This window comes from Aegilops tauschii, chromosome 5, assembly GCF_002575655.3.
Source record: "Aegilops tauschii subsp. strangulata cultivar AL8/78 chromosome 5, Aet v6.0, whole genome shotgun sequence".
In the NCBI taxonomy this organism is placed as follows: Eukaryota; Viridiplantae; Streptophyta; class Magnoliopsida; order Poales; family Poaceae; genus Aegilops; species Aegilops tauschii.
In genome coordinates this window covers 540253480-540277413 of record NC_053039.3, presented here as the reverse complement: position 1 = coordinate 540277413, position 23934 = coordinate 540253480, and positions in this window count along the sequence as shown.

Genomic DNA, 23934 nt, shown 5'->3' with positions numbered 1-23934 from the left:
GGGATCATGCGTTACGGAACGAGTAAAGAGACTTGCCGGTAACGAGATTGAACGAGGTATGGGGATACCGACGATCGAATCTAGGGCAAGTAACATACCGATGGACAAAGGGAATTGTATACGGATTGATTGAATCCCCGACATCGTGGTTCATCCGATGAGATCATCATGGAACATGTGGGAGCCAACATGGGTATCCAGATCCCGCTGTTGGTTATTGGCCGGAGAACATCTCGGTCATGTCTGCATGGTTCCCGAACCCGTAGGGTCTACACACTTAAGGTTCGGTGACGCTAGAGTTCTTATGGGAAATAGTATGTGGTTACCGAAGGTTGTTCGGAGTCCCGGATGAGATCCCGGACGTGACGAGGAACTCCGGAATGGTCTGGAGGTGAAAATCAATATATTGGACGAAGGGTATTGGAGTCCAGAATTGTTCCGGGGGTACCGGGTGACGACCAGCGTGTCCGAAAGGGGTTTCGGAGGCCCCGGCAAGCGTTGGGGGCCTTATGGGCCAAGGGGAGGGGGCACATCAGCCCACTAAGGGGCTGTGCGCCTGTCCCACCCCATCTCACGTAACGTGGAGAGGTGGGGGCGCCTCCCCTAGGGCAGCCACCCCTCCCGGCTTGGGGGAGCAAGTTTCCTAGGGGTGGGGGCGCCCAAACCCATCTACGGTTTCCCCTGTGGCCGCCGCCGCTCCCCTAGGGAAACCCTAGGGCGCCTCCTCCTCCCCCTTTCCCCCTATATATAGTGAGGGAGAGAGAGGGCAGCCGCACCCCCTTCCCTGGCGCAACCCTCTGCTCCTCCTCCTCCTCCTCCTCCTCCTCCTCCTCCGTAGTGCATAGCGAAACTCTGCCGGAGAACCACGAGCTCCATTGCCACCATGCCGTCGTGCTGCTGGAGTTCTCCCTCAACTTCTCCTCTCCCCTTGCTGGATCAAGAAGGAGGAGACGTTCTCGGGCTGTACGTGTGTTGAACGCGGAGGCGCTGTCCGTTCGGCGCTAGATCGGATCTTCCGCGTTTTGAATCGCCGCGAGCACGACTCCATCAACCGTGTTCTTGTAATGCTTCCGCTTAGCGATCTTCAAGGGGATGAAGATGCACTCCCTCTCTCTCATTGCTAGCATCTCCTTGATTGATCTTGGTGACACGTAGGAAAATTTTGAATTATTACTACGTTCCCCAACAGTGGTATCAGAGCCAGGTTTATGCGTAGATTCTATGCACGAGTAGAACACAAAGTAGTTGTGGGCGATGATTTGTTGAACTTGCTTACCGTTACTAGTCTTATCTTGATTCGGCGGCATTGTGGGATGAAGCGGCCCAGACCGACCTTACACGTACTCTTACGTGAGACAGGTTCCACCGACTGACATGCACTTGATGCATAAGGTGGCTAGCGGGTGTCTGTCTCTCCCACTTTAGTCGGATCGGATTCGATGAAGAGGGTCCTTATGAAGGGTAAATAGCAATTGGCATATCACCGTTGTGGCTTTTGCGTAGGTAAGAAACGTTCTTGCTAGAAACCCATAGCAGCCACGTAAAACATGCAACAACAATTAGAGGACGTCTAACTTGTTTTTGCAGGGTATGCTATGTGATGTGATATGGCCAAAAGGATGTGATGAATTATATATATGTGACGTATGAGATTGATCATGTTCTTGTAATAGGAATCACGACTTGTATGTCGATGAGTATGACAACCGACAGGAGGCATAGGAGTTGTCTTAATTTATTGTATGACCTGCGTGTCAATGAAAAATGCCATGTAATTACTTTACTTTATTGCTAACCGTTAGCCATAGTAGTAGAAGTAATAGTTGGAAAAACAACTTCACGAAGACACGATGATGGAGATCATGATGATGGAGATCATGATGATGGAGATCATGATGATGGAGATCATGGTGTCATGCCGGTGACGAAGGTGATCATGCCGCGCCTCGAAGATGGAGATCAAAAGGCGCAAGATGATACTGGCCATATCATGTCACTTTATGATTTGCATGTGATGTTTGTCATGTTTACATCTTATTTGCTTAGAACGACGGTAGCATAAATAAGATGATCCCTCACTAAAATTTCAAGATACATGTTCCCCCTAACTGTGCACCGTTGCGAAGGTTCGTTGTTTTGAAGCACCACATGATGATCGGGTGTGATAGATTCTAACGTTCGCATACAACGGGTGTAAGCCAGATTTACACATGCGAAACACTTAGGTTGACTTGACGAGCCTAGCATGTACAGACATAGCCTCGGAACACAAGAGACCGAAAGGTCGAACATGAGTCATATAGTAGATACGATCAACATGAAGATGTTCACTGATGATGACTAGTCGGTCTCACGTGATGATCGGACACGGCCTAGTTGACTCGGATCATGTATCACTTAGATGACTAGAGGGATATCTATCTAAGTGGGAGTTCATTAAATAATCAGATGAACTTAATTATCATGAACATAGTCAAAAGGTCTTTGCAAATTATGTCGTAGCTTACGCTTTAGTTCTACTGTTTAAGATATGTTCCTAGAGAAAATTTAGTTGAAAGTTGATAGTAGAAAGTATGCGGACTGGGTCCGTAAACTGAGGATTATCCTCATTGTTGCGCAGAAGGCTTATGTCCTTAATGCACCACTCGGTGTGCTGAACCTCGAGCGTCGTCTGTGGATGTTGCGAACATCTGACATACACGTTTTGATGACTACGTGATAGTTCAGTGCGTAATGCTAACGGTTTAGAATTGAGGCGCCAAAGACGTTTTTGAAACGTCGCAGAACATATGAGATGTGCCAAAGACTGAAATTGGGATTTCAGACTAGTGCCCACGTCAAGAGGTATGAGACCTCTGACAAGTTTCTTAAGCCTGCAAACTAAGGGAGAAAAGCTCAATCGTTGAGCATGTGCTCAGATTGTCTGAGTACTACAATCGCTTGAATCGAGTGGGAGTTAATCTTCCAGATGAGATAGTGATGGTTCTCCATAGTCACTGCCACCAAGCTATTAGAGCTTCGTGATGAACTATAACATATCAGGGACAGACATGATGATCCTTGAGCAACTCGCGATGTTTGACACCACGAAAGTAGAAATCAAGTAGGAGCATCAATTGTTGATGGTTAGTAAAACCACTAGTTTCAAGAAGGGCAAGGGAAAGAAGGGATACTTCATGAAACGACAAATCAGTTGCTGATATAGTGAAGAAACCCAAGGTTGAACCCAAACCCGAGACTAAGTGCTTTTGTAATGAGGGGAACGGTCACTGAAGCAGAACTACCCTAGATACTTGGTAGATGAGAAGGCAGGCAAGGTCGATAGAAGTGTATTGGATATACATTATATTAATGTGTACTTTACTAGTACTCCTAGTAGCACCAGGGTATTAGATACCGGTTCGGTTGCGAAGTGTTGGTAACTCTAAATAAAAGGCTACGGAATAAACGGAGACTAGCTAAAGGTGAGATGACGATATGTGTTGGAAGTGTTTCCAAGGTTGATGTGATCAAACATCGCACGCTCCCTCTACCATCGAGATTGGTGTTAAACCTAAATAATTGTTATTTGGTGTTTGCTTTGAGCATAGACATGATTGGATTATGTTTATCGCAATACGATAATTCATTTAAGGAGAATAATGGTTACTCTGTTTATTTGAGTAATACCTTCAATGGTCTTGTACCTAAAATGAATGGTTTATTGAATCTCGATCGTAGTGATACACATGTTCATGCCAAAAGATATAGGATAGTAATGATAGTACCACATACTTGTGGCACTGCCATTTGAGTCATATTGGTATAAAACGCATGAAGAAGCTCCATGTTGATGGATCTTTGGACTCACTCATTTTTGAAAAGATTGAGACATGCGAACCATGTCTATTGGTAGATATGCATGAAGAAACTCCATACAGATGGATCATTTGGACTCGCTTGATTTTGAATCACTTGAGACATGCAAATCATACCACATGGGCAAGATGACTGAAAGGCCTCGTTTTCAGTAAGATGAAACAAGAGAGCAACTTGTTGGAAGTAATACATTTGATGTGTGTAGTCCGATGAGTGCTGAGGCACGCAGTGGATATCGTTATGTTCTTACTTCACAGATGGTTTGAGTAGATGCTAAGAATATTTACTTGATGGAACACAAGTCTGAATTATTGAAAGGTTCAAGTAATTCCAGAGTGAAGTTGAAGATCGTCGTGACAAGAGGATAAAATGTCTATGATATGATCATAGAGATATCTGAGTTACGAGTTTGGCACACAATTAAGACATTGTGGAAATTGTTTCACAACTAATACCGCCTGGAACACCATAGTGTGATGGTGTGTCCGAACATCATAACTGCACCCTATTGGATATGGTGCATACCATGATGTCTCTTATCGAATTACCACTATCCTTTATGGGTTAGGCATTAGAGACAACCGCATTCACTTTAAATAGGGGACCACGCAATTCCGTTGAGATGACACCGCGTATGAACTATGGTTTAGAGAAACCTAAGCTGTCGTTTCTTAAAAGTTTGGGGCTGCGACGCTTATGTGAAAAAGTTTCAGGCTGATAAGCTCGAACCCAAAGCGGATAAATGCATCTTCATAGAATACCCAAAACAGTTGGGTATACCTCCTATTTCAGATCCGGAAGCAAAGTGATTGTTTCTAGAAACAGGTCCTTTCTCGAGGAAAAGTTTCTCTCGAAAGAATTGAGTGGGAGGATGGTGGAGACTCGATGAGGTTATTGAACCGTCACTTCAACTAGTGTGTCGCAGGGCACAGGAAGTTGTTCCTGTGGCACCTACACCAATTGAAGTGCAAGCTTATGATAGTGATCATGAAACTTCGGATCAAGTCACTACCAAACCTCATAGGTCGACAAGGATGCGTACTACTTCAGAGTGGTACGTAATCCTATCTTGGAAGTCATGTTGCTAGACATCAATGAACCTACGAGCTATGGAGAAGCGATGGTGGGCCCAGATTCCGACAAATGGCTCGAGGCCATAAAATCCGAGAGAGGATCCATGTATAAAAACAAAGTATAGACTTTGGAAGAACTGCTTGATGGTCGTAAGGCTGTTGGGTGCAGATGGATTTTAGAAGGAAGACGGATAATGATGGTAAGTGTCACCATTAAGAAAGCTCGACTTGTCGTTAAGATGTTTTCCGACAAGTTCAAGGAGTTGACTACGATGAGATTTTATCACTCGTAGTGATGCTAAGAGTCTGTTGGAATTATATTAGCAGTTACTGCATTATTTATGAAATCTTGCAGATAGGATGTCAAAAAAACATTGTTTCCTCGACGATTTTCTTGAGGAAAGGTTGTATGTGATACAACCAGAAGGTTTTGTCAATCTTGAAAGATGCTAACAAGTATGCAAAGCTCCAACAATCCTTCTAAGGACTGCAGTAAGCATCTCGGAGTTGGAATGTACGCTTTGATGAGATGATCAAAGATTTTGGGTTTATACAAAGTTTATGAGAAACTTGTATTTCCAAAGAAGTGAGTGGGAGCACTATAGAATTTTTGATGAGTATATGTTGTTAACATATTTTTGATCAGAAATGATGTAGAATTTCTGGAAAGCATACAGGGTTATTTGAAAAGTGTTTTTCAATGGAAAACCTGGATTAAGCTACTTGAACATTGAGCATTAAGATCTATAAGGATAGATAAAAAAACGCTTAATAGTACTTTCAAATGAATACATACCGTGACAAGATTTTGAAGGAGTTCAAAATAGATCAGCAAAGAAGGAGTTCTTGGCTGTGTTACAAGGTGTGAGTATTGAGTAAGACTCAAGACCTGACCACGGCAGAAGAGAGAGAAAGGAGGTCGTCCCCTATGCTTTAGACGTAGGCTCTACAGTATGCTATGTTGTGTGCCGCACATGAAGTGTGCCTTGCCATGAGTTAGTCAAGGGGTATAAGAGTGATCCAGGAATGGATCACATGACAGCGGTCGAACTTATCCTTAGTAACTAGTGGACTAAGGAATTTTCTCGATTATGGAGGTGGTAAAAGAGTTCGTCGTAAAGGGTTACGTCGATGCAAACTTTGACACTAATCCGGATGACTCTGAGTAGTAAACTGGATTCGTATAGTAGAGCAGTTATTTGGAATAGCTCCAAGTAGCGCGTGGTAGTTGCATCTACAAGATGACATAGAGATTTGTAAAGCACACACGGATCTGAAAGGTTCAGACCCGTTGACTAATAACCTCTCTCACAGGCGATATATGAACAACCCCATGGGTGTTGGATTCATTACAATCACATAGTGATGTGAACTAGATTTTTGACTCTAGTGCAAGTGGGAGACTGTTGGAAATATGCCCTAGAGGCAATAATAAAATGGTTATTATTATATTTTCTTGTTCATGATAATTGTCTAATGTTCATGCTATAATTGTATTAACTGGAAACCGTAATACATGTGTGAATACATAGACCACAACATGTCCCTAGTGAGCCTCTAGTTGACTAGCTCATTGATCAATAGATGGTTATGGTTTCCTGACCATGGACATTGGATGTCATTGATAACGGGATCACATCATTAGGAGAATGATGTGATGGACAAGACCCAATCCTAAGCATAGCACAAGATCGTGTAGTTCGTTTGCTAGAGCTTTTCTAATGTCAAGTATCATTTCCTTCGACCATGAGATTGTGCAAACTCCCGGATACCGTAGGAGTGCTTTGGGTGTACCAAACGTCACAACGTAACTGTGTGGCTATAAAGGTGCACTACAGGTATCTCCAAAAGTGTCTGTTGGGTTGGCACGAATCGAGACTGGGATTTGTCACTCCGTATGACGGGGAGGTATCTCTGGGCCCACTCGGTAATGCATCATGGTAATGAGCTCAATGTGACTAAGGAGTTAGTCACGGGATCATGCGTTACGGAACGAGTAAAGAGACTTGCCGGTAACGAGATTGAACGAGGTATGGGGATACCGACGATCGAATCTAGGGCAAGTAACATACCGATGGACAAAGGGAATTGTATACGGGATTGATTGAATCCCCGACATCATGGTTCATCCGATGAGATCATCGTGGAACATGTGGGAGCCAACATGGGTATCTAGATCCCGCTGTTGGTTATTGGCCGGAGAACGTCTCGGTCATGTCTGCATGGTTCCCGAACCCGTAGGGTCTACACACTTAAGGTTCGGTGACGCTAGAGTTGTTATGGGAAATAGTATGTGGTTACCGAATGTTGTTCGGAGTCCCGGATGAGATCCCGGACGTGACGAGGAACTCCGGAATGGTCCGGAGGTGAAGATCGATATATTGGATGAAGGGTATTGGAGTCCGGAATTGTTCCGGGGGTACCGGGTGACGACCAGCGTGCCCGAAAGGGGTTTCGGAGGCCCCGGCAAGCGTTGGGGGGCCTTATGGGCCAAGGGGAGGGGGCACATCAGCCCACTAAGGGGCTGTGCGCCCCTCCCACCCCATCTCACGTAACGTGGAGATGTGGGGGCGCCTCCCCTAGGGCAGCCACCCCTCCCGGCTTGGGGGAGCAAGTTTCCTAGGGGTGGGGGTGCCCAAACCCATCTAGGGTTTCCCCTGTGGCCGCCGCCCCTCCCGTAGGGAAACCCTAGGGCGCCTCCTCCTCCCCCTTTCCCCCTATATATAGTGAGGGAGAGAGAGGGCAGCCGCACCCCCTTCCCTGGCGCAACCCTCTCCTCCTCCAACTCCTCCTCCTCCTCCTCCGTAGTGCATAGCGAAACTCTGCCGGAGAACCACGAGCTCCATTGCCACCATGCCGTCGTGCTGCTGGAGTTCTCCCTCAACTTCTCCTCTCCCCTTGCTGGATCAAGAAGGAGGAGACGTCCCCGGGCTGTACGTGTGTTGAACGCGGAGGCGCCGTCCGTTCGGCGCTAGATCGGATCTTCCGTGATTTGAATCGCCGCGAGTACGACTCCATCAACCGCGTTCTTGTAACGCTTCCGCTTAGCGATCTTCAAGGGTATGAAGATGCACTCCCTCTCTCTCGTTGCTAGCATCTCCTAGATTGATCTTGGTGACACGTAGGAAAATTTTGAATTATTACTACGTTCCCCAACAGTCTCTGGGGATTTCTTCTACGCGGCGCTGAATGGATCTAGGATCCAATCTCTTTAAATAGGCGCTCTTCCTCGCATGGACGAGGTGTTATTCGCAAAATACCCTGACTTTCCACATTCGCTCCACACGTGGAGAGTGAAGATTATTTAACGTACAGAAGCCAAGGAGGCGACATTGGATCAATGGCCGAATATATTACTTGGAGAGGGAACTCGCCTTGCAACGTCGAAGACTATCTACACGCCGAACACCTTGTCATTGAAGCCTGGTTCGGGGGCTACTGAGGGAGTCCTGGACTAAGGGGTCCTCGGGCGTCCGGCCTGTTATCTATGGGCCGGACTGATGGGCTGTGAAGACACGAAGACGAAGACTATACCCGTGTCCGGAGTGGACTCTCCTTGGCGTGGAAGGCAAGCTAGGCGACCGACTATGAAGATTCCGTCTTATGTAACCGACCTCATGTAACCCTAGATCTCTCCGGTGTCTATATAAACCAGAGAGCATAGTCCGGATAGGACAGATTCATTACCATATACTCATAGGCTAGACTTCTAGGGTTTAGCCATTATGATCTCGTGGTAGATCAACTCTTGTAACACTCATATTCATCAAGATCAATCAAGCAGGAAGTAGGGTATTACCTCCATAGAGAGGGCCCGAACCTGGGTAAACATCGTGTCCCCCGTCTCCTGTTACCATCGATCCTAGACGCACAGTTCGGGACCCCCTACTCGAGATCCGCCGGTTTTGACACCGACAGAAAGCAATATCAGTAAACTAAACGATCAAGTGCTAAGCTAAGGAAAATGAGTCAAGTCAATCACATCATTCTCCTAATGATGTGATCCCGTTAATCAAATGACAACTCATGTCTATGGCTAGGAAACTCAACCATCTTTGATCAACGAGCTAGTCAAGTAGAGGCATACTAGTGACACTCTGTTTGTCTATGTATTCACACATGTATTATGTTTCCGGTTAATACAATTCTAGCATGAATAATAAACATTTATCATGATATGAGGAAATAAATAATAACTTTATTATTGCCTCTAGGGCATATTTCCTTCAGTCTCCCACTTGCACTAGAGTCAATAATCTAGATTACACAGTAATGATTCTAACACCCATGGAGTCTTGGTGTTGATCATGTTTAGCTCGTGGAAGAGGCTTAGTCAACGGGTCTGCAACATTCAGATCCGTATGTATCTTGCAAATCTCTATGTCTCCCACCTGGACTTGATCCCGGATGGAATTGAAGCGTCTCTTGATGTGCTTGGTTCTCTTGTGAAATCTGGATTCCTTTGCCAAGGCAATTGCACCAGTATTGTCACAAAAGATTTTCATTGGACCCGATGCACTAGGTATGACACCTAGATCGGATATGAACTCCTTCATCCAGATCCTTCATTTGCTGCTTCCGAAGCAGCTATGTACTCCGCTTCACATGTAGATCCCGCCACGACGCATTGTTTAGAACTGCACCAACTGAAAGCTCCACCGTTTAATATAAACACGTATCCGGTTTGCGATTTAGAATCATCCGGATCAGTGTCAAAGCTTGCATCGACGTAACCACTTACGACGAGCTCTTTTTCACCTCCATAAACGAGAAACATATCCTTAGTCCTTTTCAGGTATTTCAGGATGTTCTTGACCGCTGTCCAGTGATCCACTCCTGGATTACTTTGGTACCTCCCTGCTAAACTAATAGCAAGGCACACATCAGGTCTGGTACACAACATTGCATACATGACAGAGCCTATGGCTGAAGCATAGGGAACACTTTTCATTTTCTCTCTATCTTCTGCAGTGGTCGGGCATTGAGTCTGACTCAACTTCACACCTTGTAACACAGGCAAGAACCCTTTCTTTGCTTGATCCATTTTGAACTTTTTCAAAACTTTATCAAGGTATGTGCTTTGTGAAAGTCCAATTAAGCGTCTTGATCTATCTCTATAGATCTTGATGCCCAATATATAAGCAGCTTCACCGAGGTCTTTCATTGAAAAACTTTTATTCAAGTATCCTTTTATGCTATCCAGAAATTCTATATCATTTCCAATCAACAATATGTCATCCACATATAATATTAGAAATGCTACAGAGCTCCCTCTCACTTTCTTATAAATACAGGCTTCTCCAAAAGTCTGTATAAAACCATATGCTTTGATCACACTATCAAAACGTTTATTCCAACTCCGAGAGGATTGCACCAGTCCATAAATGGATCGCTGGAGCTTGCACACTTTGTTAGCACCCTTTGGATCAACAAAACCTTCTGGTTGCATCATATACAACTCTTCTTTCAGAAATCCATTCAGGAATGCAGTTTTGACATCCATTTGCCAAATTTCATAATCATAAAATGCGGCAATTACTAACATGATTCGGACAGACTTAAGCATCGCTACGGGTGAGAAAGTCTCATCGTAGTCAACCCCTTGAACTTGTCGAAAACCTTTCGCAACAAGTCGAGCTTTGTAGACAGTAATATTACCGTCAGCGTCAGTCTTCTTCTTGAAGATCCATTTATTCTATATGGCTTGCCGAACATCGGGCAAGTCAACCAAAGTCCACACTTTGTTCTCATACATGGATCCCATCTCTGATTTCATGGCCTCAAGCCATTTTGCGGAATCTGGGCTCACCATCGCTTCTTCATAGTTCGTAGGTTCACCATGGTCAAGTAACATGACTTCCAGAACAGGATTACCATACCACTCTGGTGCGGATCTTACTCTGGTTGACCTACGAGGTTTGGTAGTAACTTGATCTGAAGTTTCTTGATCAATATCATTAGCTTCCTCACTATTTGGTGTAGGTATCACAGGAACCGGTTTCTGTGATGAACTACTTTCCAATAAGGGAGCAGGTACAGTTACCTCATCAAGTTCTACTTTCCTCCCAGTCACTTTTTTTGAGAGAAACTCCTTCTCTAGAAAGGATCCATTCTTAGCAACGAATGTTTTGCCTTTGGATCTGTGATAGAAGGTCTACCCAACAGTTTCCTTTGGGTATCCTACGAAGACACATTTCTCCGATTTGGGTTCGAGCTTATCAGGTTGAAGCTTTTTCACATAAGCATCGGAGCCCCAAACTTTAAGAAACGACAACTTTGGTTTCTTACCAAACCATAGTTCATAAGGTGTCGTCTCAACGGAGTTCGATGGTGCCCTATTTAACGTGAATGCAGCCGTCTCTAAAGCATAACCCCAAAACGATAGCGGTAAATCAGTAAGAGACATCATAGATCGCACCATATCTAGTAAAGTACGATTACGACGTTCGGACACACCATTACGCTGTGGTGTTCCGGGTGACGTGAGTTGTGAAACTATTCCGCATTGTTTCAAATGAAGACCAAACTCGTAACTCAAATATTCTCCTCCATGATCAGATCGTAGAAACTTTATTTTCTTGGTACGATGATTTTCCACTTCACTCCGAAATTGTTTGAACTTTTCAGAGGTTTCAGACTTATGTTTCATTAAGTAGATATACCCACTCTGCTCAAATCATCTGTGAAGGTGAGAAAATAACGATACCCGCTGCGAGCCTCAATATTCATCGGACCACATACATCAGTATGTATGATTTCCAACAAATCTGTTGCTCGCTCCATTGTTCCGGAGAACAGCGTTTTAGTCATCTTACCCATGAGGCATGGTTCGCAAGTACCAAGTGATTCATAATCAAGTGATTCCAAAAGTCCATCAGTATGGAGTTTCTTCATGAGCTTTACACCAATATGACCCAAACGGCAGTGCCACAAATAAGTTGTACTATCATTATCAACTCTGCATCTTTTGGCTTCAACATTATGAATATGTGTATCACTACTATCGAGATTCAACAAAAATAGACCACTCTTCAAGGGTGCATGACCATAAAAGATATTACTCATATAAATAGAACAACCATTATTCTCATATTTAAATGAATAACCGTTTCACATCAAACAAGATCCAGATATAATGTTCATGCTCAACGCTGGAACCAAATAACAATTATTCAGGTCTAAAACTAATCCTGAAGGTAGATGTAGAGGTAGCATGCCGACGGCGATCACATCGACTTTGGAACCATTTCCCACGCACATCGTCACCTCGTCCTTAGCCAATCTTTGCTCAAGCCATAGCCCCTGTTTTGAGTTACAAATATTAGCAACAGAACCAGTATCAAATACCCATGTGCTACTACGAGCTTTAGTAAGGTACACATCAATAACATGTATATCACATATACCTTTGTTCACCTTGCCATCCTTCTTATCCGCCAAATACTCGAGGCAGTTCCGCTTCCAGTGACCAGGCTGTTTGCAGTAGAAGCACTCAATCTCAGGCTTAGGTCTAGACTTAGGTTTCTTCTCCTGAGCAGCAACTTGTTTGCTGTTCTTCTTGAAGTTCCCCTTCTTCTTCCCTTTACCCTTTTTCTTGAAACTGGTGGTCTTGTTGACCATCAACACTTGATGCTCCTTCTTGATTTCTACTTCCGCAGCCTTTAGCATTGCGAAGAGTTCGGGAATTGTCTTATCCATCCCTTGCATATTATAGTTCATCACGAAGCTCTTGTAGCTTGGTGGCAGTGATTGAAGAATTCTGTCAATGACACTATCATCCGAAAGATTAACTCCCAGTTGAATCTGGTGGTTATTATACCCAGACATTTTGAGTATATGTTCACTGACAGAACTATTCTCCTCCATCTTGCAGCTGTAGAACTTATTGGAGACTTAGTATCTCTCAATCCGGGCATTTGCTTGAAATATTAACTTCAACTCCTGGAACATCTCATATGCTCCATGACGTTCAAAACGTTGTTGAAGTCCCGGTTCTAAGCCGTAAAGCATGGCACACTGAACTATCGAGTAGTCATCAGCTTTGCTCTGCCAGACATTCTTAATGTCGTCAGTTGCATCTGCAGCAGGCTTGGCACCCAGCGGTGCTTCCAGGACGTAATTCTTCTGTGCAGCAATGAGGATAATCCTCAAGTTACGGACTCAGTCCGTGTAATTGCTACCATCATCTTTCAACTTTGCTTTCTCAAGGAACGCATTAAAATTCAACGGAACAACAGCACGAGCCATCTATCTACAACAACATAGACAAGCAAAATACTATCAGGTACTAAGTTCATGATAAATTTAAGTTCAATTAATCATATTACTTAATAACTCCCACTTAGATAGACATCTCTCTTATCATCTAAGTGATCACGTGATCCAAATCAACTAAACCATAACCGATCATCACGTGAAATGGAGTAGTTTTCAATGGTGAACATCACTATGTTGATCATATCTACTATATGATTCACGTTCGACCTTTTGGTCTCAGTGTTCCGAGGCCATATCTGCATATGCTAGGCTCATCAAGTTTAACCCTTGTATTTCTGCGTGTGCAAAATTGGCTTGCACCCGTTGTATGTGAACGTAGAGCTTATCACACCCGATCATCATGTGGTGTCTCGGCATGACGAACTTTGGCAACGATGCATACTCAGGGAGAACACTTGTACCTTGAAATTTAGTGAGAGATCATCTTATAATGCTACCGCCAATCAAAGTAGAATAAGATGCATAAAGGATAAACATCACATGCAATCAATATAAGTGATATGATATGGTCATCATCATCTTGTGCCTTTGATCTCCATCTCCAAAGCACCGTCATGATCACCATCCTCACCGGCGCAACACCTTGATCTCCATCGTAGCATCGTTGTCGTCTCGCCAACTGTTGCTTCTACGACTATCGCTACCGCTTAGTGATAAAGTAAAGCAATTACATGGTGATTGCATTGCATACAGTAAAGCGACAACCATATGGCTCCTGCCAGTTGCCGATAACTCTGTTACAAAACATGATCATCTCATACAATAAAATATAGCATCATGTCTTGACCATATCACATCACAACATGCCCTGCAAAAACAACTTAGACGTCCTCTACTTTGTTGTTGCAAGTTTTACGTGGCTGCTACGGGCTGACAAGAACCGTTCCTACCTACGCATCAAAACCACATAGATAGTTCGTCAAGTTAGTGTTGTTTTAACCTTCTCAAGGACCGGGCGTAGTCACACTCGGTTCAACTAAAGTTGGAGAAACTGACACCCGCCAGCCACCTGTGTGCAAAGCACGTCGGTAGAACCAGTCTCGCGTAAGCGTACGCGTAATGTCGGTCCGGGCCGCTTCATCCAACAATACCGCCGAACCAAAGTATGACATGCTGGTAAGCAGTATGACTTGTATCGCCCACAACTCACTTGTGTTCTACTCGTGCATATAACATCTACGCATAAACCTAGCTCGGATGGCACTGTTGGGGAACATAGTAATTTCAAAAAAAATCCTACGCACACGCAAGATCATGGTGATGAATAGCAACGAGATGGGAGAGTGTCGTCCACGTACCCTCGTAGACCGTAAGCGGAAGCGTTATGACAACGTGGTTGATGTAGTCGTACGTCTTCACGATTGACCGATCCTCAGTACCCTAGAATTCCGGTCCAGCCGAGTGTTGAGGGAGAGTTTCGTCAGCACGACCTCGCCATGTTTTGCTGCAACCGTAGCAGGATTTTGCTACTACGTTGGGTTTTTTCGCTACATCCATGTAAGGCGGAGCTGCGACCTCATGAAGGCGGCGACGGCGTTTTTGCTGCATCCGTAGTTTGATTTTGCTACTACCGCAGAAGTTTTTTGCTACATTCATTCAAATGGCGTTGATTGACTGGCGGCATAGATTTTTGCTACAACTGGCATAGCATTTTTGCTATAACTAGCGTCACGTTTTGCTACAACACATAGCCGGCGTCGCGGTTTTGCTACAACTAGCATCGTTTTTTGCTACAACCGGCATAATGTTTTGCTACATCCATCATGGCCGAGCTGCGACCCGCGACGACGACGACGGCTTTTTGTTACAACTGTCATAGGTATTTGCTACGTCCGGCAACGGGTTTTGTTACATCCGTTCATTTTTTTAGAATGCAAATGTTTGCTACCTGCAATGGCGAGCTACAACCAGCGACAATGGCGACCTTTCTTTTTTGTTGCAACCGTGTCTCCATTTTGCTACGACCAACAACGAAAAATGCTACAACGGCCAATTATATTTGCTGGAACCAGTCAATAGCCAGCGAGGCGGAGCTGCATCCATGGCGTGCGCAGGCGGGATCCATCCATGGCGAGCGCGGACGGCGAAGCTGCATCCATGGCGAGCGCGGCCAGCGGAGCTGCATCCATGGCGAGCGCGGCCAGAGGAGCTACATCCATGGCGAGCGCGGATCTCCGACGAGCGCGGGCGGCGGAGCTGCATCCATGGCGACCGCTGTTCTTGGGCAAACGCAGAAGGCCGGTGAGGGCGCCCACCGGCGACGAGGGAACGCCGCGGTGGTGCTTCAAGCTCGGCCGTTTTCTCGCGGGGTATGGCGTGGTCTCGGCGGCGCTCGGGGGAGGAGACAACGTTTCTGCGAGAGGAAGAAGGGAGCTGGGCGAATCGTTTTATACCTAGATCTGACGGTCTCCGCGATTTGATCTGACGGCCCGCGCGCGACCGGCCGAAACGTTGGGCCGGTGCGCCGGCGCCGAAACGTTGCGCCGGTTCGCACGCCACGCTGGCAAATGCGCCCGCGCAGTGGCCCCGCATCCCCGCCTCCTTCCCTATGCGCCTTCATCCCCTACCTCCAGCCTATGTGCGCGCATCCTTCCCCTCCCCCGGGCTGCGACTAGGCCACCACGGACTCCATCGCCGGCGGCCAGGCGCTCCCTCGCCGGCCGCCATGGCTGCCTGCTGCCATGGCCAGATCCATCCCCTACCTACAGCCTTCAAGCGCGCGCATCCCCTCCCCCCTCCTCCTCCCGGGTAGCGACTGGGCCACCACAAGCTCCGTCGCCGGCGGCCAGGCGCTCCCTCGCCGCCCGCCATGGCTGCCTGCCCGCCATGCCCGGATCCACCCACGTATAGAAATGTTGCAACCGTCACCTAGAAAAGCTTCAACAACCATTGAAAAAAGCTTCAACCATAGACATAGAAAGCTTCAATGGCACTGCACAAAAAGGGGAAGCTGCAGCCGTAGTTGAATTTTGCTACTACCGGCGAAGCTTTTTGCTACATCCATCAGGCGGAGCTCGGACCTCGCGACGACGACAACGATGTTTTGCTGCAACCGTAGCAGGATTTTGCTACTACGTTGGGTTTTTTCGCTACATCCATGTAAGGCGGAGCTGCGACCTCGTGAAGGCGGCGACGGCGTTTTTGCTGCATCCGTAGTTTGATTTTGCTACTACCGCAGAAGTTTTTTGCTACATTCATTCAAATGGCGTTGATTGACTGGCGGCATAGATTTTTGCTACAACTGGCATAGCATTTTTGCTATAACTAGCGTCACGTTTTGCTACAACACACAGCCGGCGTCGCGGTTTTGCTACAACTAGCATCGTTTTTTGCTACAACCGGCATAATGTTTTGCTACATCCATCATGGCCGAGCTGCGACCCGCGACGACGGCTTTTTGTTACAACTGTCATAGGTATTTGCTACGTCCGGCAACGGGTTTTGTTACATCCGTTCATTTTTTTAGAATGCAAATGTTTGCTACCTGCAATGGCGAGCTACAACCAGCGACAATGGCGACCTTTCTTTTTTGTTGCAACCGTGTCTCCATTTTGCTACGACCAACAACGAAAAATGCTACAACGGCCAATTATATTTGCTGGAACCAGTCAATCGCCAGCGAGGCGGAGCTGCATCCATGTCGTGCGCAGGCGGGATCCATCCATGGCGAGCGCGGACGGCGAAGCTGCATCCATGGCGAGCGCGGCCAGCGGAGCTGCATCCATGGCGAGCGCGGCCAGAGGAGCTACATCCATGGCGAGCGCGGATCTCCGACGAGCGCGGGCGGCGGAGCTGCATCCATGGCGATCGCTGTTCTTGGGCAAACGCAGAAGGCCGGTGAGGGCGGCCACCGGCGACGAGGGAACGCCGTGGTGGTGCTTCAAGCTCGGCCGTTTTCTCGCGGGGTATGGCGTGGTCTCGGCGGCGCTCGGGGGAGGAGACAACGTTTCTGCGAGAGGAAGAAGGGAGCTGGGCGAATCGTTTTTTACCTAGATCTGACGGTCTCCGTGATTTGATCTGACGGCCCGCGCGCGACCGGCCGAAACGTTGGGCCGGTGCGCCGGCGCCGAAACGTTGCGCCAGTTCGCACGCCACGCTGGCAAACGCGCCCGCGCAGTGGCCCCGCATCCCCGCCTCCTTCCGTATGCGCCTTCATCCCCTACCTCCAGCCTATGTGCGCGCATCCTTCCCCTCCCCCGGGCTGCGACTAGGCCACCACGGACTCCATCGCCGGCGGCCAGGCGCTCCCTCGCCGGCCGCCATGGCTGCCTGCTGCCATGGCCAGATCCATCCCCTACCTACAGCCTTCAAGCGCGCGCATCCCCTCCCCCCCTCCTCCTCCCGGGTAGCGACTGGGCCACCACAAGCTCCGTCGCCGGCGGCCAGGCGCTCCCTCGCCGCCCGCCATGCCCGGATCCACCCACGTATAGAAATGTTGCAACCGTCACCTAGAAAAGCTTCAACAACCATTGAAAAAAGCTTCAACCATAGACATAGAAAGCTTCAATGGCACTGCACAAAAAGGGGAAGCTGCAGCCGTAGTTGAATTTTGCTACTACCGGCGAAGCTTTTTGCTACATCCATCAGGCGGAGCTCGGACCTCGCGACGACGACAACGATGTTTTGCTGCAACCGTAGCAGGATTTTGCTACTACGTTGGGTTTTTTCGCTACATCCATGTAAGGCGGAGCTGCGACCTCGTGAAGGCGGCGACGGCGTTTTTGCTGCATCCGTAGTTTGATTTTGCTACTACCGCAGAAGTTTTTTGCTACATTCATTCAAATGGCGTTGATTGACTGGCGGCATAGATTTTTGCTACAACTGGCATAGCATTTTTGCTATAACTAGCGTCACGTTTTGCTACAACACACAGCCGGCGTCGCGGTTTTGCTACAACTAGCATCGTTTTTTGCTACAACCGGCATAATGTTTTGCTACATCCATCATGGCCGAGCTGCGACCCGCGACGACGACGACGGCTTTTTGTTACAACTGTCATAGGTATTTGCTACGTCCGGCAACGGGTTTTGTTACATCCGTTCATTTTTTTAGAATGCAAATGTTTGCTACCTGCAATGGCGAGCTACAACCAGCGACAATGGCGACCTTTCTTTTTTGTTGCAACCGTGTCTCCATTTTGCTACGACCAACAACGAAAAATGCTACAACGGCCAATTATATTTGCTGGAACCAGTCAATCGCCAGCGAGGCGGAGCTGCATCCATGTCGTGCGCAGGCGGGATCCATCCATGGCGAGCGCGGACGGCGAAGCTGCATCCATGGCGAGCGCGGCCAGCGAAGCTGCATCCTTGGCGAGCGCAGCCAGAGGAGCTACATCCATGGCGAGCGCGGATCTCCGACGAGCGCGGGCGGCGGAGCTGCATCCATGGCGACCGCTGTTCTTGGGCAAACGCAGAAGGCCGGTGAGGGCGCCCACCGGCGACGAGGGAACGCCGCGGTGGTGCTTCAAGCTCGGCCGTTTTCTCGCGGGGTATGGCGTGGTCTTGGCGGCGCTCGGGGGAGGAGACAACGTTTCTGCGAGAGGAAGAAGGGAGCTGGGCGAATCGTTTTTTACCTAGATCTGACGGTCTCCGCGATTTGATCTGACGGCCCGCGCGCGACCGGCCGAAACGTTGGGCCGGTGCGCCGGCGCAGATCACTGCCCATATATATGCGAGAGTTGTTATTAGAAGCACTTAATTAGGAAGGAAATAACTCAGCGCCTAACAATAGTATCAGATCGGAAGAATAGCATGATGTTAATCTGACGGTCATCCAGTGGTCTGATGGGAAGCAAGAGATCAGTCCCTAGCGGTTCCCCTTTAATTATGCACTTAGAAGATGGTGCAACGTCCTCATTGCTTAGAGTTAATGTCCTTCGAGATTCTAGAAACTAATTAATCTCCTTTCTCCTTGCATGGCAGCCCCATAAGGCCTCTTTCAATGCACCGGTGCTAAGATGAGGTGCTAAGCCCCAATGATTTAGCAACTAAAAATCTCAATGCAAATGTGCTTAACTTGCTGTAGCTAAGCATCCTACATTTAATGATTTAACGACTAAAGTTCTCCATACATTGGTGGGTTTATTTCATTTAAGTATTTTGCCTAAGGTTCACGCGCTTGGCATTGTTTCTTTCTGGGGTCACCACACTCATCTCTCTTCTCTTAATTACCCATGCAACAGTTTTGTTTCACTGCCTGTTTGTTGATTCCCATGCTGGCTGGTTAATTAACCGGTCTGACTAAGTTTACAAAGGTGAGGTGGGACTATTAAACATCAAACATGCTTGGCTATGCTGGTTATTGCAGTTGAGCACCTCAAAGGAGGTACAAAGTTTGGGGAGCTCCTACTCAGCGCTTTAAGCGCCTGTTAGCGCTGCTGGCGCTCGCAACGCGGCGTAACGGGCCGGCCCAGCAATGGGCTAAAAAATCCAACGCGATGAAAAATTAAAGAGAAAATCGGGTGAAGTGGGACCCGAACTCCAGCGGCCAACGCCAACCGCCCAGCGCGCTAACCACTAAACCACACTCGACCTCCCGAGCTACAAAGGGAAACGGATCTAGTTAACCCTTCATTCAGTGCAAACATTAGCATACACTAGTAGTATTATCCCCACTATACACTACTAGGAAAAGGCTAATTAATGGCGCATCTGTTTTGGCCATTAATGGCGCACTACAGGTGCGCCATTATTATGACGCCACTAGTAACAAATACTAATGGCGCACATTTGGTGCGCCATTACTGATAGTAATGGCGCACCTATAGTGGTTTAATCTCGGGTCACTATGCTTAATCTCAAGTCAAATCGCACTAAGTGGTCAAAATTCCCGGAAGGTCACCCATCCTCACACTACTCCAGCCCGAGCACTCTTAACTTCGCAGTTCTATCCAACCCCAGCACCACCTCACTTAACAGGCACTTGTTGATATATCTATCATATCAATCCTATTAAACCTTGTTGATGTCTAGGACTTTGTTCATGTTCATGAGTGTGATGAAATTTTAAAAAATATTTCAAACTTCCCGGTCATATTATGTATCATATTTTGAAAAAAATTCAAAAAAAAAAATATTTGAAACCAATTTTTTTTTTCTGTTACTAGTGGCGCACCTAATGGTGCGCCGCTAGTAAGTTTGAATTTTTCTCCATTCCCCCCTCTAGATCTTAAAAGCCCCGTATCTTTTATTCTATTAGATTTTTGGGGATTCTGAAAATCTTGAACGGGGATTCGGATGTAACTTTTTGAGTAGATGATTTTTCATATAAAAAACTTTTTAATCCGAGTTCGTATGCAAAAGTTATGCCCATTTTACTAAATTCGAGAGAGATTTTGCAAATAAAGTCGAAATTTATATTTGTAAATTTTCCCAACAACTAGACCACATATCATGTGGGAAACTTATTTTTTTTTTTATTTTTTTGACATTTCCATCATTTTCTTTTATTTTTTTAAAACTGAAAAGGCGGTCCGGGGGGGGGGGGGGGGGTGCATTTGGTCAAAGCTACCAATGGCGCACCTGTTACGTGGTGCGCCATTACTAGTTTTGCAAAAAAATAAAAAAATAATTGTTAGTAGTGGCGCACCGTGGTTGTGGTGCGCCATTACTAGTTTGAACTAGTAATGGCGCACTATACCCTGGTGCGCCATTACTAGTTTTGAAAAAAAAGTAAAAATAAAATTGTTAGTAGTGGCGCACAGAGTGTGTGGTGCGCCATTACTAGTTAAAACTAGTAATGGCGCATTATGCCCTGGTGCGCTATTACTAGTTTTGGAAAAAGAATTTGTTAGTAGTGGCGCACCGTGGGTGTGGTGCGCCATTAGTGATATGGACACTAATGGCGTACCTACACATGGTGTGCCACTGCTATATAGTAGTGGCGGTGCGCCATTAATGTTCATATTAGCTATAGCCATTTTCCTAGTAGTGATAAATTTAATAAAGTAAAACATAAATTCGAGAAAGAATTCAAAAAACAATGAATTGAAAAAATAAAAAACTGAAAAACGATGGTACCAATTGGAAAAAGTTCGCGATAATGGAAAAAGTTCATGATTTCAAAAAAGGTTCATGATTTTGCAAAAAAAGTTCACTAATTTGAAAAAAGCTTAAAATTGTAAAAATTTCACGAGTTGTAAAAATGTTCATCAATTTAGAAAATAGTTCGAAAAAGTTAATTGATTTGAAAAATCTCAAATTTAATTGATTTCAAAGTTAATTGATTTTGAATTAAAAAATCTCGAATTTGAAAATAGTTCACGGGGTTATGAAAAATTTTCATCGATTTTGAATTAAAAAATCATGAATTCAAAACTAGTTCACTGGTTTTGAAAAAAGTTCACGGATTTGAGAAAAATAATTGAATTTGATAAAAAAGTTCATGAATTTGAAGAAAAGTTGATCAAATTTAGCAAAAAAGATCATTGTTTGAAAAAATGTTCATAGAATTTGAAAAAAGATCATATATTTACTTTAAAAGTTCATCGAATTCAAAAAAAGTTCATCGACTTTGAATTCATTTCTCTAATTTGGAAAAAGTTCATTAAAATTGAAAAAAGTTCATCCGTTTTGAAAAGGAAGTTCATCAATTCTCAAAAAAGTTAACAAATTTGAAAAAGAGTTCATCGCGTTAAAAAAATACGAAAATTAAGAAAAGTTCGCGCATTTGCAAAAGAAAAAGGAAACAAAAGAGAAACATAGAAAAAAACAAGAAAAAAACGCGGGCATCGCGATCTGGAGAAATAATAAAAGTATGAAAACGAAGTCAATTGTCACATGTGGCTTGGTGTTGGAGTGGTTGCTGCGTTGCTTTTCGAAGCTTTTGGACCCAAGTTCGGATCCGGTGCAACGCTCAATTTTTTATCAGTTTTTCTAGAAAGAAACGGGGAAGATGGGCCGGGCCCAACTAGCCACGCCCTGCAGGCGCCCGTTTGCAAACGGGCGCATAAGCGCCAAATAGGATTCGCCCGAAGTTTGATTCCCATTCATGCACTTTGTTTCTCACGTCTCTAAACAGCCTAGTCGTGTGTCTAGTGGGCCTCGGCCCAACAACGCAGCTACACACTATCGAAGCAACTGAATTAGTACCACCTTGCGTATATATTTTAAATATAAAATCACCTAAGCAGGACGAAATCAAGAATATAACTTTGCTTTATTAGTAGGTATATATATCGATATAGGTATGAGTCTGTTTATGTCACATCTAAGTTGAAGTCAATACCTTGACTGTGGCCCTCCTTCTTTGTCTTTGCGAGTTGTTGCTGTTTTTTTCTATTTTTTTCTTGGCTTCCCTGTCCAACCCATTAGACGGATACCATCCCACCCCTTGTTCATGGGCCTGGCATTGTGGTCTCTATTGTACAAAACAACACAAAAAACATAGATAGAAAAATTACAAGACATTACTTGCAATTTAAGCTTTTAACTAGCATGACAAGAAGTTTGAAAACCTTCTTGACGTGTTGAGGACAAGTTTGTGTTGTGTCTTATGTATAGGTTCCCGTGACTTTGTTTGCTGGAAGAATTTCTTTTGGTTCGATAAAGCTTAGTTCTCTACTGAGGGGAAATACTTATTGCTAGGTTACATCACCCTTACACTTTGAGACCCAACCACTCTTATGAGAGAGCAAGCACACGCCACCCTACCAAATAGCCACACGCACATGCATCATCATTGCAGGCCAAACACGAGCTATTACACTCTCCAGTCTACTGCTTGCGCAACCGCGACCAAAGCATGCTGGTGACGCCCACTAGTACGTCTGCGCTGCCACGTGTTGGCACTGCGACCACCTCAATTGCGGTAAAGATGTGGCCCATAGGGGCACCTCAGTCGCGGCACATGCAGGGCCATATCTGGCCATCTCCACTAGCTGACGACACGACCAAAGCAGGATGCCGACGTCCACCTATAGGCCCCACACACCACGCCTAACCGGAGCTAGCCAGCACCGTGCTTCCAAAGCCACGTTGTTGTCGTGCGAACAGGCCCTAGACTCACACGGGCCAAGAACATGTCCGGACAACCAGGACCATCTCCGCGTTTTGCGACAACCACGGTGATAGTCGCTGAGGGGAGGAAGCCCTGCCTAGGCGCCTACGCCATACTAGACATAGGCTTAGCCAAGTCGCATCCTTCTGCAGCGGCGAGGGGGTTGATGGAGAGGGAGGGACACCGCCTGGGAGGAGGGACGCGGGGTCGGGCGGAATTTAAGCTGACACTATTTCACCATATTATATAGTGAAAATAAAGAAATGCTAATTATTTGAGGATATATCCCTCATAGAGGCCTCATATGCTCTAGAACTCTCAGTTTTTTACTCACAAACCCAATAGGTAATGCACTCAAAAAAATCACTATTGTGATATTTATATCATACACTTCAGATCACACAGGATATATACTATGGTAGAATAAAACACATACATACCAACAATTCATCTAAGTAAGACAAATTAATCTTTACGGACAAGTGGTTTTACTGTATATATTTATCTAGTGGAATTCGGCATAAACAAAGGTTTTAAATAGACACAGTCGAAAACACCAGTTAACATGGTTTCGTTGCAACATATGGTTTAATTTGGAATAAGTTTAGGCATAAATTTGTGCAGAGAAGATATTGCGTCTTAGAATATAGCGGCATTATCATGTTTCCATATTTTCTAAATGTGATAGAAAAATATAGTGGTTATGATCAGATGGAGAAGATGTTGT